The 15562-nt window shown below is 47.6% G+C and overlaps 1 protein-coding gene across 1 annotated transcript in view; it reads left to right on the top strand.

Annotated features, from left to right (window-relative positions):
- PDPK1 (3-phosphoinositide dependent protein kinase 1) overlaps positions 1 to 15562 on the top strand; it is a 215568-nt gene that overhangs the window by 158205 nt on the left and 41801 nt on the right. The window lies entirely within an intron of this gene.

Below are 15562 nucleotides of genomic sequence, written 5' to 3'. Positions count from 1 at the left end.
GTTGTAATTATTCAGAGAAGAAATGTTCTGTTGCCTTCTGCCATATATTGGTTTACATTTGCCATTTCACTTTGCATGGCAGAATTCCTAGAAAACATTGAACTGGAAGTTTTACCTACAGGTAGTGGACAATAACATGAAAATGTGGGTAAATGTAGCACACTCAGCTCATGTGTCAGTCAAGAAAATTATCCCAGTATGGTCAGGGTCATGTATAATAATGCTGGACTGTCTTAATTGCCTTCAATTTTAGAAATTAGCTGCGCTAAAATGAAGTGATTGGATTATTATAGTATTAACAATATCTCAATTTATTATATTAAAAATAGTTAATTAAATAAAACATTTTAAAAATATCAAAAACCATTATATAGCAATTTTCTCCTCATATGTCAGATAGGATAGAATGCATACACCTTTTTTAGTTCTCATATATATTTGTTTGCAGTTAGACCGATTGGTGTCTGTTCCTAGTTAATACCCAGGATAGTCCACTAGTCCCAAAGAGGATGCAAATATTGTCAGCAAAATTCGGCAGTAGAATAATTACCAGTCACCGTGATTAGAGGTGGAAAACTGTGTATGAATGGGGTTTATACACCCCATTCATAAACCCCATTCATACACAGTAAGGTATCCTTTGATAAAGCTGCAATTTTTGGGGCGCAGCGAAACGCGTCAGGAGACCCCCCTATATCACCTTTCAGTTCTTGTGACCGAGTTTGAACGTCTGGACCAACCACCGGATCCACTATTCAGCCCAGTTTTGCACCATATAGAGGACAATTACAGCACCCGCCGCTTTCTAATGAGGACAAACAACTCCAATCGTGGACTCTAATTGATGGAAGCTTTTCCACCTCTAATCACGGTGACTGGTAATTATTCTACTGCCGAATTGTGCTGACAATATTTGCATCCTCTTTGGGACTAGTGGACATTCCTGGGTATTAACTAGGAACAGACACCAATCGATCTAACTGCAAACAAATATATATGAGAACTGAAAAAAGTGTATGCATTCTATCCTATCTGACATATGAGGAGAAAATTGCTATATAATTGTTTTTTATATATTTTAAATGTTTTATTTAATTAACTATTTTTAATATAATAAATTAAGATATTGTTAATACTATAATTATCCACTCACTTCATTTTAGCGCTGCTAATTTCGGTATTTTGTGCTTTTTTCAGGAGTGACCCTCCTGCCATTTCATCAGCAACTTGGTGCAGCGACACTATAAAAAGCGCCTGTTTCTTCTTGAATAGAAGTCTTTTTTGCATTGCCCAAAATTTTGACTGGCATAGCAGCTGTGGCGTTGAAGGGACAAAATGGGGGTGATTGGGAGGGTGCATTTGGCAGAAGCTTCAATCAACAACACAGCTCAACTTCCTACATGCATAGGTCTAAAAGGGAACAACGTTTTTCAAACCTTGGGGAACAGTGCGCAGAAGTGCGTAACTCGATGATTGTGACCTCTGTGCGTTAATCCAAAATGCAAAACGGGCGATCAACTGCAGATCAATTAGCTGCAAAGTTTGGCCTGTGGTGCATTCATTATAATAGGGTCCAATGAGTATGCAGCAGGGCAGAATATCCTAGTCTGGTTATATTGCATCAACTGCTCATTAAGCAAGACATGTTTGTGAAACCAGTGGTGCAAAGGGCACAGTGAATTAACAGTAGAGGATGGTGATATCGTCAGATGAGTTATACTTCACCATATTTACAACAAATGGATGAGGTCATGTCTGGTGCCAACCTAAAGAATTGTGCAGCCCCGAGTGCATGGTGAAATGGCTAATATTGAGGAAATTACTTTATGACTAATAACTAATCCCATTAATGAACCGCTTGCAAATTGCCATTTCCGATTTGTCCAGCACTCCAGTTTCTATTTCTGATTTGCAATAATTCTGTATTAGATGTGTATCCTAGACTTGGGACTTACAGTCCCAGACATGGTAAATATAAAGCACAGTATATATCTTTCTCTAGCATCCATAAGGGATATTGGGGAGACTTAGGGGGTAATTCAGACCTGGTCGAACGCAGGCTATTTTTTGCACTGCTGCGACCAGGTAAATGCTGCCCACAGGGGAGGGGGGATTTGTTGTGCAGGGCTGCAAACGCTTGTGCAGAGAGCTGCACAAACAAAAATTTTGTGCAGTCACTGCACAGCTCAGGACTTACCCGCTGCGATGATCCGGCCAGGAGCTGACGTCAGGATCCCTCCCTGGAAACAGCCGGGCACGCCTGCGTTTTCCTCGACACTCCCAGAAAACGGTTAGTTGACACCCTCGGACGGCCTCTTCCTGTCAGTCTTCTTGCGTTCGCCGCTACGAACGTTTTCTTCGCAGTTTTCGTCGCTTCCCATTGCCGGCCAGCGAAGCGCCTGCGCATTGCGGCCCCCACACAAAGCGCTGTTCAGACCCAATCGCACGGCTGCAAAAAACGGCAGCGTGCGATCGGTTCTGAATGACCCCCTTAGTACGATGGGTATAGACGGGGTCCAAAGGAGCCGATGCACTTTAAATTTCTTCACTGGGTGTGCCTGCTCCTTCCCTCTATGCCCCTTCCCACAGGCAGTTTAGAAAACAGTGCCCTCAGGAGAGGATGCACATCTCTGCAGCTCCAGAGAGTTTTCTTCAATTTCTTTTAAACTTTTATTATTTTCGGTATGCTGTTTGGGCAACAGCATACCTGCACCGTGTGAGTTAGGGGGGGCGACGGTTACCGGCATTGCGAGGTGTCAGAGCCGTCCTGAGAGGTTGTTTGTTCAGCAGGGCACTGCGCCTTAGCTGTCGCAATCGCAGAACGCCGCACACCCCTAACATATGCCTGAAGGTGACGACTGTAAGCCGGGGGCCAGCTAGGGGGGTTCCCCCGGTTCACTGTGCGGCTAAACGCAGGCATACGGGACCCTCCTAGGGGGGACCCGCTAGAGCCCCCCGTGTAGACTGGCTAGCGGTGGCTTAAACTAGCACGTGTGATGTTTTTAAGCAACATAGGAGACATTGCCAGTATAAAAATCTCTGTAGCTCCGGCGCCATGGGGAGGGGGAATAACCAGAGGGCGGGTACAGCGGCATTTTGGAGCCCTCCTCTGCTTAATGCAGCAGCAGGCACACACAGCTCCTCCTAACTCACAAGACACGCTGGAAAACTGGTACAGGGTGTAGCAAAGGGGGAGAGCCGCTATTGTACACATTCTGTGTCCTGTACAGGACTGAAATCATTAGTGTTTCACTGTGATATAGTAAGCTGACAGCCTCACTGGGGCTGTATAGCTGGGGTGCTGGTCTTCTCTCTCTCTGTGTCTCCTCTCCTCTCGCATACAGTAACAGCAGGCTTGCTAAGTATTACTGTCTTTGTGTATGTTATTGTGATTACTGTGAACATGGGTAAACACAAACTATGCAGTGTATGCCACTCCAGATTCTCTCCCTTATCATCTGATTCTGTTTCATGTGAATAATGCAGCCAATCTTTACAGCTCAGTGAAGGGACTGGGGGAGAGGGACCAGAGCCATCCTGGTTAGGGGCTCTTAAGACTATGATGTCTGATATGTCATCACAACTCATTGCTAATGTTCAGAAAATTCAGCTACTACAACAGGCTGTTGCAGACTTTGCTGCTAGGGCAGATATTACACAGCCCCCCCTCCCTAACTCAGGGCCACAAAAGCGTGGTTTACCTGCTCTGCTCTCTGATTCAGATGAGTTACAGGAGGAAGGGGATGACTTGGAACCCGTTAGTGGGGTTTCCGCTGCTGCTCAGGATATTGAACCCCTCACTCTGGCTATACGGGATGTGTTAAAGGACTAGAGGACACTCTCTAGAGGACGCTGCGTCACAGCATTAGTTTTTCTTTACACAAAACAAGCCTAATGTCACTTTCCCTGACTCTGCAGAGTTAGATGACCTATTTAAATTAGCCTGGAAAAAGCCAGACAAAAAATACCAAGTGTCAAAAAAACTATTTTCTCTAACGTCCTAGTGGATGCTGGGAACTCCGTAAGGACCATGGGGAATAGCGGGCTCCGAAGGAGGCTGGGCACTCTAGAAAGATCTTAGACTACCTGGTGTGCACTGGCTCCTCCCACTATAACCCTCCTCCAAGCCTCAGTTAGATTTCGTGCCCGGCCGAGGTTGGATGCACACTAGGGGCTCTCCTGAGCTCTTAGAAAGTTATAGTCTTAGAATTTGTTTTTTTCAGTGAGACCTGCTGGCAACAGGCTCACTGCAGCGAGGGACTAAGGGGAGAAGAAGCGAACTCGCCTGCTTGCAGCCGGATTGGGCTTCTTAGGCTACTGGACACCATTAGCTCCAGAGGGATCGACCGCAGGCCCAGCCTTGATGTTCGGTCCCGGAGCCGCGCCGCCGTCCCCCTTACAGAGCCAGAAGCAGGAAGATGGTCCGGAAAATCGGCGGCATGAAGACATCCTGTCTTCACCAAGGTAGCGCACAGCACTGCAGCTGTGCGCCATTGCTCCTCATACACACTTCACACTCCGGTCACTGAGGGTGCAGGGCGCTGGGGGGGGGGGGCGCCCTGAGGCAGCAATAAAAACACCTTGGCTGGCTAAAATACCTCAATATATAGCCCCTGGGGCTATATATGAGGTAAATACCCCTGCCAGAATCCCAAAAAAAAAAAAAAAAAAAGCGGGAGAATAGGCCGCGAAAAAGGGGCGTAGCCTATCTCCTCAGCACACTGGCGCCATTTTTCCCTCACAGCTCGGCTGGAAGGAAGCTCCCTGGCTCTTCCCTGCATTTCTACAGTACAGTAAGAGGGAAAAGAGAGGGGGGGCACTAAATTGGCACTGTATACAGTATAAGCAGCTATTAGGGACATAACTCAGTTAGTCCCTGTATATATATAGCGCTCTGGTGTGTGCTGGCATACTCTTACTCTGTCCCCCCAAAGGGCTTTTGTGGGTCCTGTCCTCTATTTGAGCATTCCCTGTGTGTGTGGAGTGTGTCGGTACGGCTGTGTCGACATGTTTGAGGAGGATAATGATGTGGAGGGGGAGCAGATGCCTTTAGCAGAGATGTCACCCCCTGCGGGGCAGACACCTGAGTGGATGGTATTATGGCAAGAAATGAGTGCACGTATAGACTCCTTACATAAAAAATTTGACGACATGCCGACTGTGGGACAGCCGAGTCTTCAGCTCGTGCCTGTCCAAGGGTCTCAAAAGTCATCAGGGGCTCTAAAACGCCCGTTATCTCAGGTGGCACAAGTAGATGTCGACACGGATACTGACGCCAGTGTCGACGACGATGAGTCAAATTTAATGCCCGTTAAGGCCATTCGCTGCATGATTGAGGCAATGAAAGAGGTGTTAAATATTTCTGATTTACATCCAGGTACCACAAAAAAGGGTATTATGTTTGGGGAGAAAAAACTACCTGTAGTTTTTCCCCCGTCAGATGAATTAAATGAAGTGTGTGAAGAAGCGTGGGCTTCCCCTGATAAGAAATTGGTGATTCCTAAGAAATTACTAATGGCGTTCCCTTTCCCGCCAGAGGATAGGTTACGTTGGGAAACACCCCCGAGGGTGGATAAAGCGCTCACACGTTTGTCAAAAAAGGTGGCACTACCGTCCCAGGATACGGCCGCCCTTAAGGAACCTGCTGATAGAAGGCAGGAGGCGATCCTGAAGTCTGTATATACACACTCAGGCATTATACTCAGACCAGCAATTGCGTCAGCTTGGATGTGCAGTGCTGCCGCTGCATGGTCAGATAACCTGTCAGAAAATATTGACACACTAGACAGAGACACGATCCTGTTAACAATTGACCATATCAAAGACTCAGTCTTATACATAAGAGATGCACAGAGGGAAATCTGCCGGCTGGCATCTAAAGTAAGTGCACTATCTATCTCTGCTAGGAGATGCTTATGGACTCGCCAGTGGACTGGAGATGCAGATTCCAAAAGGCACATGGAAGTTTTGCCTTATAAAGGGGAGGAATTATTTGGGGATGGTCTCTCCGACCTAGTTTCCACAGCAACGTCTGGGAAGTCAGCATTTTTACCCCATGTCCCCTCACAGCCTAAGAAGGCGCCATTTTATCAGGTTCAGTCCTTTCGATCCCAGAAAAACAAGCGGGGAAAAGGAGGGTCTTTTCTGTCAAGAGGCAGAGGCAGGGGAAAAAGGCTGCAGCAAACAGCAGGTTCCCAGGAACAAAAGTCCTCCCCCGCTTCCTCTTCCAAGTCCGCCGCATGACGGTGGGGCTTCACAAGCGGAGCCAGGTACGGTGGGGGCCCGCCTCAGGAATTTCAGCGATCAGTGGGTTCGCTCACAGGTGGATCCCTGGATCCTTCAAATAGTATCTCAGGGATACAGGCTGGAATTCGAGGCGATTCCACCCCGCCGTTTCCTAAAATCCGCCTTGCCGATTGCTCTCTCAGACAGGGAGGCAGTGCTAGCGGCAATTCACAAGCTGTATTCCCAGCAGGTGATAATCAAGGTACCCCTACTTCAACAAGGCCGGGGTTACTATTCCACACTATTTGTGGTACCGAAACCGGACGGTTCGGTGAGACCCATTTTAAATTTGAAGTCCTTGAACACATACATAAAAAAATTCAAGTTCAAGATGGAATCGCTCAGGGCGGTTATTGCAAGCCTGGACGAGGGGGATTACATGGTATCCCTGGACATCAAGGATGCTTACCTGCATGTCCCCATTTCCAATTCTCACCAGGAGTACCTCAGATTTGTGGTACAGGATTGCCATTACCAATTCCAGACGCTGCCGTTTGGACTCTCCACGGCACCGAGGGTATTTACCAAGGTTATGGCGGAAATGATGATACTCCTTCGAAAAAAGGGAGTTTTAATTATCCCATACTTGGACGATCTCCTAATAAAGGCACGATCGAAGGAACAGTTGTTAGTGGGAGTAGCACTATCTCAGGAAGTGCTGAGCCAGCACGGTTGGATTCTGAATATCCCAAAGTCACAGCTGGTCCCCACGACACGTCTAATGTTCCTGGGAATGATTCTGGACACGGCCCAGAAAAAAAGTGTTTCTCCCGGAGGAGAAAGCCAGGGAGTTGTCTTCTCTAGTCAGAGACCTCCTAAAACCAAAACAGGTATCGGTGCATCACTGCACGCGGGTCCTGGGAAAGATGGTAGCTTCTTACGAAGCAATTCCATTCGGCAGGTTCCATGCCAGAATCTTTCAGTGGGACCTGTTGGACAAGTGGTCCGGATCGCATCTTCAGATGCATCGTTTAATAACCCTGTCTCCACGAACCAGGGTGTCTCTTCTGTGGTGGCTGAACAGTGCTCATCTTCTGGAGGGCCGCAGATTCGGCATACAGGACTGGGTCCTGGTGACCACGGATGCCAGCCTACGAGGCTGGGGGGCAGTCACAAAGGGAAGAAATTTCCAAGGACTATGGTCAAGTCAGGAGACTGCCCTTCACATAAATATTCTGGAACTAAGGGCCATTTACAATGCCCTAAGTCAAGCAAAATCCCTGCTCCTACACCAGCCGGTGCTGATCCAGTCAGACAACATCACGGCAGTCGCCCATGTGAATCGACAGGGCGGCACAAGAAGCAGGACGGCGATGGCAGAAGCCACAAAAATTCTCCGATGGGCGGAGAATCATGTACTAGCACTGTCAGCAGTGTTCATCCCGGGAGTGGACAACTGGGAAGCAGACTTTCTCAGCAGGCACGACCTCTACCCGGGAGAGTGGGGACTTCATCCAGAAGTCTTCCAAATGATTGTAAATCAATGGGGTCGTCCACAGGTGGACATGATGGCGTCCCGCATAAACAAAAAACTAGAGAAGTATTGCGCCAGGTCAAGAGACCCTCAGGCGATAGCGGTGGACGCCCTAGTGACACCGTGGGTGTACCGGTCAGTGTATGTGTTCCCTCCTCTACCTCTCATACCAAAGGTACTGAGAATAATAAGAAAGCGAGGAGTAAACACAAATCTCGTGGTTCCGGATTGGCCAAGAAGAGCGTGGTACCCGGAACTTCAAGAGATGATCTCAGAGGACCCTTGGTCCCTGCCGCTCAGACAGGACCTGCTACAGCAGGGCCCCTGTCTGTTCCAAGACTTACCGCGGCTGCGTTTGACGGCATGGCGGTTGAACGCCGGATCCTGAAGGAAAAGGGCATTCCGGAGGAAGTCATTCCTACGCTTATTAAAGCCAGGAAAGATGTTACGGCAAAACATTATCACCGCATATGGCGGAAATATGTTGCATGGTGCGAGGCCAAAAAGGCCCCAACAGAGGAATTTCAACTGGGTCGATTTCTGCATTTCCTGCAAGCAGGAGTGAATATGGGCCTAAAACTAGGCTCCATTAAAGTACAGATCTCGGCTCTGTCGATTTTCTTTCAAAAGGAACTAGCTTCAGTACCTGAAGTTCAGACATTTGTGAAAGGAGTGCTGCATATTCAGCCCCCATTTGTGCCTCCTGTGGCACCGTGGGATCTCAACGTGATGTTGAATTTCTTGAAATCACATTGGTTTGAGCCACTAAAAACCGTGGATCTGAAATATCTCACGTGGAAAGTGGTCATGTTATTGGCCCTGGCATCAGCCAGGCGAGTGTCAGAATTGGCGGCTTTATCATGTAAAAGCCCTTATCTGATTTTTCATATGGATAGGGCAGAATTGAGGACTCGTCCCCAGTTTCTCCCTAAGGTGGTGTCAGCGTTTCACCTGAACCAGCCTATTGTGGTGCCTGCGGCTACTAAGGATTTGGAGGACTCCAAGTTGCTAGACGTTGTCAGGGCCCTGAAAATATATGTTTCCAGGACGGCTGGAGTCAGAAAATCTGACTCGCTGTTTATCCTATATGCACCCAACAAGCTGGGTGCTCCTGCTTCTAAGCAGACTATTGCTCGTTGGATTTGTAGTACAATTCAGCTTGCACATACTGTAGCAGGCCTGCCACAGCCTAAATCTGTCAATGCCCATTCCACAAGGAAGGTGGGCTCATCTTGGGCGGCTGCCCGAGGGGTCTCTGCTTTACAACTTTGCCGAGCAGCTACTTGGTCAGGGGCAAACACGTTTGCAAAATTCTATAAATTTGATACCCTGGCTGAGGAGGACCTGGAGTTCTCTCATTCGGTGCTGCAGAGTCATCCGCACTCTCCCGCCCGTTTGGGAGCTTTGGTATAATCCCCATGGTCCTTACGGAGTTCCCAGCATCCACTAGGACGTTAGAGAAAATAAGAATTTACTCACCGGTAATTCTGTTTCTCGTAGTCCGTAGTGGATGCTGGGCGCCCATCCCAAGTGCGGTCTATCTGCAATACTTGTACATAGTTATTGTTAACTAAATCGGGTTATTGTTGAGCCATCTGTTGAGAGGCTCTATCGTTTCATACTGTTAACTGTGTTTCATATCACGAGTTGTTCGGTGTGATTGGTGTGGCTGGTATGAGTCTTACCCGGGATTCAAAATCCTTCCTTATTGTGTACGCTCGTCCGGGCACAGTACCTAACTGAGGCTTGGAGGAGGGTCATAGTGGGAGGAGCCAGTGCACACCAGGTAGTCTAAGATCTTTCTAGAGTGCCCAGCCTCCTTCGGAGCCCGCTATTCCCCATGGTCCTTACGGAGTTCCCAGCATCCACTACGGACTACGAGAAACAGAATTACCGGTGAGTAAATTCTTATTTTTGCACACTTTCCCATTTGCTCCTGAAAGTAGGAAATTCTGGGAAGTGCCCCTGTGGGTTGACGTCTCAGTCTCTCGACTGTCAAAAAAAGGCGGTGATGCCTGCCCCGGGCTCCTTTACCATAAAGGACCCTGGGGACAGAAAAATAGAGACTAGGCTTAAGTATATCTACGCTGCAGCAGGTGTATTGCAAAGGCTGGTCAAGGCGGGTTGATGGATGACCCATGCCGTTCATACGTGGGCTACTCAGATTCAGGAGGGCCTCTCCGGGGATATGCCTCTGGTTACTACGGTGACTCTCCTGAAGCACATTCAAGACACTGCATGCGTCCTGTGTGACTCGCTCAAGGAAATGGGCAATATTAATGCTAGGACTTCTGCCATGACAGTGTCGGCGCGCAGGGCCTTGTGGTTGCGTCAGTGGATAGTGGACGCAGACTCCAAGCGTAGTGTGGTATCCCTCCCCTTTTCTGGGGAATGGCTCTTTGGAGTAGAGTTGGATACGTGGATTTCCAAAGTCAATGCAGGAAAATCTACGTTTCTCCGCTCTGGGGCCCCACCGACTAGGCGTTCCTACCCGTCGCCGTCTGTTCAGTCCTTTCGGTCTAACAGATTTCGATCTAGGGCCACGGGTGCCTCCAATGCGAATAGAGGCACCAGGGGTAAGACAAAAAGACCTACAAACACCGGTTCTCAGGAACAGAGCACCAGTTCTGCTTCCACTAAGTCCTCAGCATGACGGTGCCCACCCACCCCGAGGGGATCTCGAGGTGAGAGCTCGACTGCATCACTTCAGCTGCGTCTGGGAAGTTTCCTGCCAGGGTACCTGGGTCAGTGACCTCATTTCTCAGGGCTGCAAGCTGGAGTTCGACAGTGCTCCTCCCCAACACTTTTTCAAATCAAGCTTACCAGCTTTGGAGGATACGCAAGTTACGTTGCAACAGGTCATCCAAAAGTTGGTCCAGTCCCACGTCATTGTTCCAGTACCAATACCACAACGAGGCAGGGGTTATTACTCCAACCTGTTTGTGGTACCGAAGCCGGATGGCTCGGTAAGGCCAATTTTGAATATAAAGTCCTTGAACCCTTACCTAAAGGTTTTCAAGTTCAAAATGGAATCCTTGAGAGCAGTGATTGCGGGCCTTGAAGAACAGGAGTTCATGGTTTCCTTGGATATCAAGAACACCTACCTCCATATTCCTATTTGGCCACCTCATCACGCTTATCTGAGGTTTGCCCTGCTGCCAACCACTACCAGTTCCACGCACTCCCCTTTGGCCTGTCCACAGCTCCGAGGGTATTCACAAAGGTAATGGCGGAGATGATGTTCCAGGTCCAGGGGGTCAATGTTGTCCCTTACCTGGACAATCTTCTGATAAAAGCAAGATCCAGGGAGCTTTTATTGCTCCATATCGAGCGCACTATCCAACTTCTATCACACCATGGGTGGATTCTCAATTTACAGAAGTCCCACCTGTAGCCAACTCAGTGGCTCCTGTTCCTGGGGATGTTACTGGATACTGTGGACCAGAAGGTGTTCCTCCCGGAGGACAAAGCAAGAACACTTCAGGAGATGGTCCGCATGGTGCTCCGACCTGCTCGAGTATCCATCCATCTCTGCATAAGATTGTTCGGGAAGATGATCGCCTCATACGAGGCGATCCAATATGGGAGGTTCCATGCCAGAACATTTCAATTGGATCTCCTGAGCAAGTGGTCCGGATCACATCTACAGATGCACCGGAAGATACGGCTGTCACCTAAGGCCAGGATTTCCCTCCTGTGGTGGCTGCAGTCCTCCAATCTCTTGGAAGGCCGGAGTTTTGGGATTCAGGATTGGATCCTCACAATGGATGCGAGTCTGAGAGGATGGGGAGCTGTCACCCAAGGGGCGCAGGTGAGGGCAGGTGGTTAGCCCACGAAGCCCTCCTTACAATCAACATTCTAGACCTTCGGGCGATCTACAATGCTCTGCTTCAGGCCTCTCTTCTGCTCAAGGATCACGCAATCCAAGTACAGTCGGACAACGCCACAACAGTGGCGTACATCAATCGGCAAGGAGGAACAAAAAGCAGAGCCTGCATGCGGACTTCCTGAGTCATCACGATCTCCCCGGGAGAGTGGGGGCTCCACCGTCAGGTGTTTCGGCAGATCATAGACCGGTGGGGCTGCCCACAAATAGACATGATGGTTTCTCGACTCAACAAGAAGCTTCACTGGTATTGCTCACGAACCAGGGACCCTCAGGTGAGGGCAGTAGATGCATTGCCTTGACCTTACCGGCTGGTCTACCAGTTTCCTCCGATTCCGCTGCTCCCAAGGGTGCTCAAGCGAATCAGAAATCAAGGAGTCCTGGCAATTCTGATTGCCCCAGATTGGCTTCGGAGGGCGTGGTACGCGGATCTTCTGGACATGTTCGTCGAAGACCCTTGGCCTCTACCACTAAGAAGCTATCTTCCGCAAGGACCGTTCGGCTACCCGTACTTACGGCGGCTTCGTTTGATGGCATGGAGGTTGAGCAGAACATCCTAGCTCATTTCCAAAAAGGTTATTGCTGACCATGGTTCAGGTCCAGGAAACCCGTGATGTCAAAACACCGTCATCAAATCTGGAGAAGATATGTCTCCTGGTGCGAGGAACGCACGTATCCACCTGCGCCTTACGCCTGGGTTCCGTTAAGGTCCAGATTTCAGCTCTCTCCATTTTCTTCCAGAAGAGATTGGCACTGTTGCCAGAAGTTCAGACCTTCTTGCAAGGGGTACTCCACATACAACCACCTTTTGTGCCGCCTACGGCACCCTGGGATTTGAATGTGGTGTTGAATTTTCTACAGTCATACTGGTTTGAACCGCTTTTATTTATTTATTTATTTATTTATTAACAGTTTCTTATATAGCACAGCATATTCCATTGCGCTTTACAATTAGAACAGTAATAGAACAAAACTGGGTAAAAACAGAGAAGTAGGAAGGCCCTGCTCGCAATCTTACAATCTATAGGGAAATAGGCATTGATACACAAGGATAGATGCTACCTATTGCATAATGGTCCACCAGATTGCTAGGTTCTTAATGGGTTGTATGATATGATCACCCTGCGATGTTGGTCAAGTGTCAGGAGGGTGTGAGAGTAAAGAAAGAGAAGATATGTGATGTTATGTGTACTGTACAGAGAGGATGTAATTGGATAGGGAAGCATTGAAGGTTATGTGGGTGGGTCTGGAATTTGATAGGCTTGTCTGAATAGGTGATTTTTCAGGTAACGTTTAAAGGTTTGGAGACTAGAGGCGAGTCTTATTGTGCGTGGGAGGCATTCCACAGAGTGGGTGAAGCCCGGATAAAGTCCTGTAATTTTGAGTGTGAACAAGTGATGCGTGTGGATGAGCGACGCAGATCTTGTGCGGAGAGGTCGGGTAGGGAGATATTTTGAGATAAGTGAAGAGATGTATGTTGGTGCAGTTTGGTTAATAGCCTTGTATGTCAGTAAAAGTATTTTATATTTAATACGGTAGAATACCGGTAACCAATGGAGGGACTGACAGAGCGGATCTGCAGGCGATGAATGTCTAGCAAGGAAGGTTAGCCTTGCAGCTGCATTGAAAATGTATTGTAGTGGTGAGAGCCTATGTTTGGGAAGACCAGTCAGGAGACTATTACAATAATCAATGCGGGAGATAATGAGAGCATGGATTAGAGTTTTAGCAGTGTCTTGTGTAAGATATGGTCGTATTCTGGATATGTTTCTTAGATGTATGTAACATGATCTTGAGACAGATTGAATGTGGGGAACAAAGGACAGTTTAGAGTCAAGAATGACACCTAGGCAGCGAGCTTGTGGTTGCAGGGATGATTGCAGAGTTCTCAACAGTGATATAGATATCAGGTTGGCAACTACTACTGGCCGGTGGAAATATAATTAATTCTGTTTTGGAAATATTAAGTTTGAGGTGCCGAGATGTCATCCAAGATGAAATGGCAGAAAGGCATTCAGTGACATGGCCCTGGGGACAACTCTGGGGAGGATAGGTAGATTTGATTATCATCCGCATACAGATGGTACTGAAATCCGAAAGAGTTGATTAGTTTGCCAAGAGATGTGGTATAGATAGAGAAAAGCAGAGGACCTAGGACTGATCCTTGCGGTACTCCAACTGAGAGAGGTAGCGAAGGAGAGGTGGAATCAGAGAAACGAACACTGAAGAAGCGATTAGATAGGTAGGATGAGAACCAAGAAAGGGCTGTGTCCTGAATACCTAGGGATTGTAGTGTTTGTATGAGAAGAGTGGTCAACTGTGTCAAAAGCAGCAGAGAGAGCAAGGAGAATAAGTAGTGAGTAATAGCCTTTAGATTTAGCAGTGACCAAATCATTCACTACCTTAGTCAGTGCTGTCTCTGTGGAGTGTTGGGCACGAAATTTTGACTGAAGTGGGTCCAGTAGTTAAGAAAGTGTGTGAGGCGAGTGTAGGCAAGTAGCTTGGAGGGGCATGGGAGCTGAGAGATGGGACGGTAGTTTGAGAGAGAGTTAGGGTCAGAGTTTTTTGTTTTTTCAGAATGGGAGTAATCACTGCATGCTTGTACAGGGAAGGAAAGATACCAGTAGACAGAGAGAGATTACAGATTTTAGTTAAGGTTGGGATGAGCACAGCAGACAGAGCTTTACTAATTTGTGAGGGTGTAGAGTCAAGGGGAGAGGTAGTAGAGTAGGCAGAAGAAAAGAGTGCAGATACTTCATCTTCATTTGTAGGATCAAAGGAAGAGAATGTGTTAGAGGGTTCAGGCAGGGAATTGAGCAGGTCACTGACTGTGGAAGAGCATACCATTTAATTTTGGATGTTTCAATCTTGTCCTTGAAATAGGAAGCAAGATCTTGCGCACTGACAGTGGCTGGTGGGTTGGGTGAGTAAGGGACAAGAAGCGATTTAAATGTATTAAAAAGTCGCTTGGGGTTAGAGGCTTGAGCAGAGATGAGAGATTGGAAATATGTTTGTTTGGCAGTGTCCACAGCATTACGATAAGTAGTGGTACAGGGTCTTATATGTGAGAAAGTCACTTGAACTACGAGATTTACGCCATTGGCGTTCTACTTTACATGAGAGTTTTTGTAGGTGTCTAGTGTATTTAGAGTGCCATGGTTGACATCTAAGTCTACGTGGAGTGTGATGGGTAGCTGGAGCCACTTCATCAAGTGCTGTTTCTAGAGTTTGGTTAAGGTGTGACACAGCAGTCTCAAGAGGAGTGAATGTAGAAATTGGTGAGAGCAGTGATTGCAGTGAGGTAGATAGTTGTTGAAAATGAATAGCGTTAATATTTCTGCGGGTTAGAGGCAACTTGGTAGACTTCAGGGACATTGAGTTTGAAGTAATGGAAGAGAGCATGCAGGTGATAAGGTTGTGATTTGAGAGAGGGAAAGCAGTGTTAGTGAATTCAGAAACAGAGCATAGTCTGGTGAATACAAGATCAAGGAAGTGGCCCTCCTGGTGAGTAGGGCCTCTGTTGATGGTAGATGACAAGTACCTCACGTGGAAGACAATTATGTTTCTGGCCCTGGCTTCTACTAGACGTGTCTCAGAATTGGGGGCTTTATCGTGTAAAAGTCCATACTTGGGGGTTTATTTACTAATATTCGTGTTTTTGCCGTTTTTAAGGATGTTTGAACTCGAATGGTATCGGGTGCATTTTACTGCAACTTTTTGAATCCTGATACGATCATTCACTAAGCTGCCGAGTTTTGCACATTCGTTTTTTCCGATGTCGATGTGATTCGTAATGTCAGGCAGTGTTTTACAGGAGTGATGAGTAAAACACTGCCTGACAAAACACAAGGAATCCCGGCCGGATCTGTGAGATCCGTGCTGGGCTTCATTGTGTACCTTATAAAGGTGTTTTAATT

The sequence above is a fragment of the Pseudophryne corroboree genome, chromosome 7 (genome assembly GCF_028390025.1).
Source record: "Pseudophryne corroboree isolate aPseCor3 chromosome 7, aPseCor3.hap2, whole genome shotgun sequence".
In the NCBI taxonomy this organism is placed as follows: Eukaryota; Metazoa; Chordata; class Amphibia; order Anura; family Myobatrachidae; genus Pseudophryne; species Pseudophryne corroboree.
Note: the sequence above shows the minus strand (reverse complement) of the source record. Positions and strands in the feature narration are given on the sequence as shown.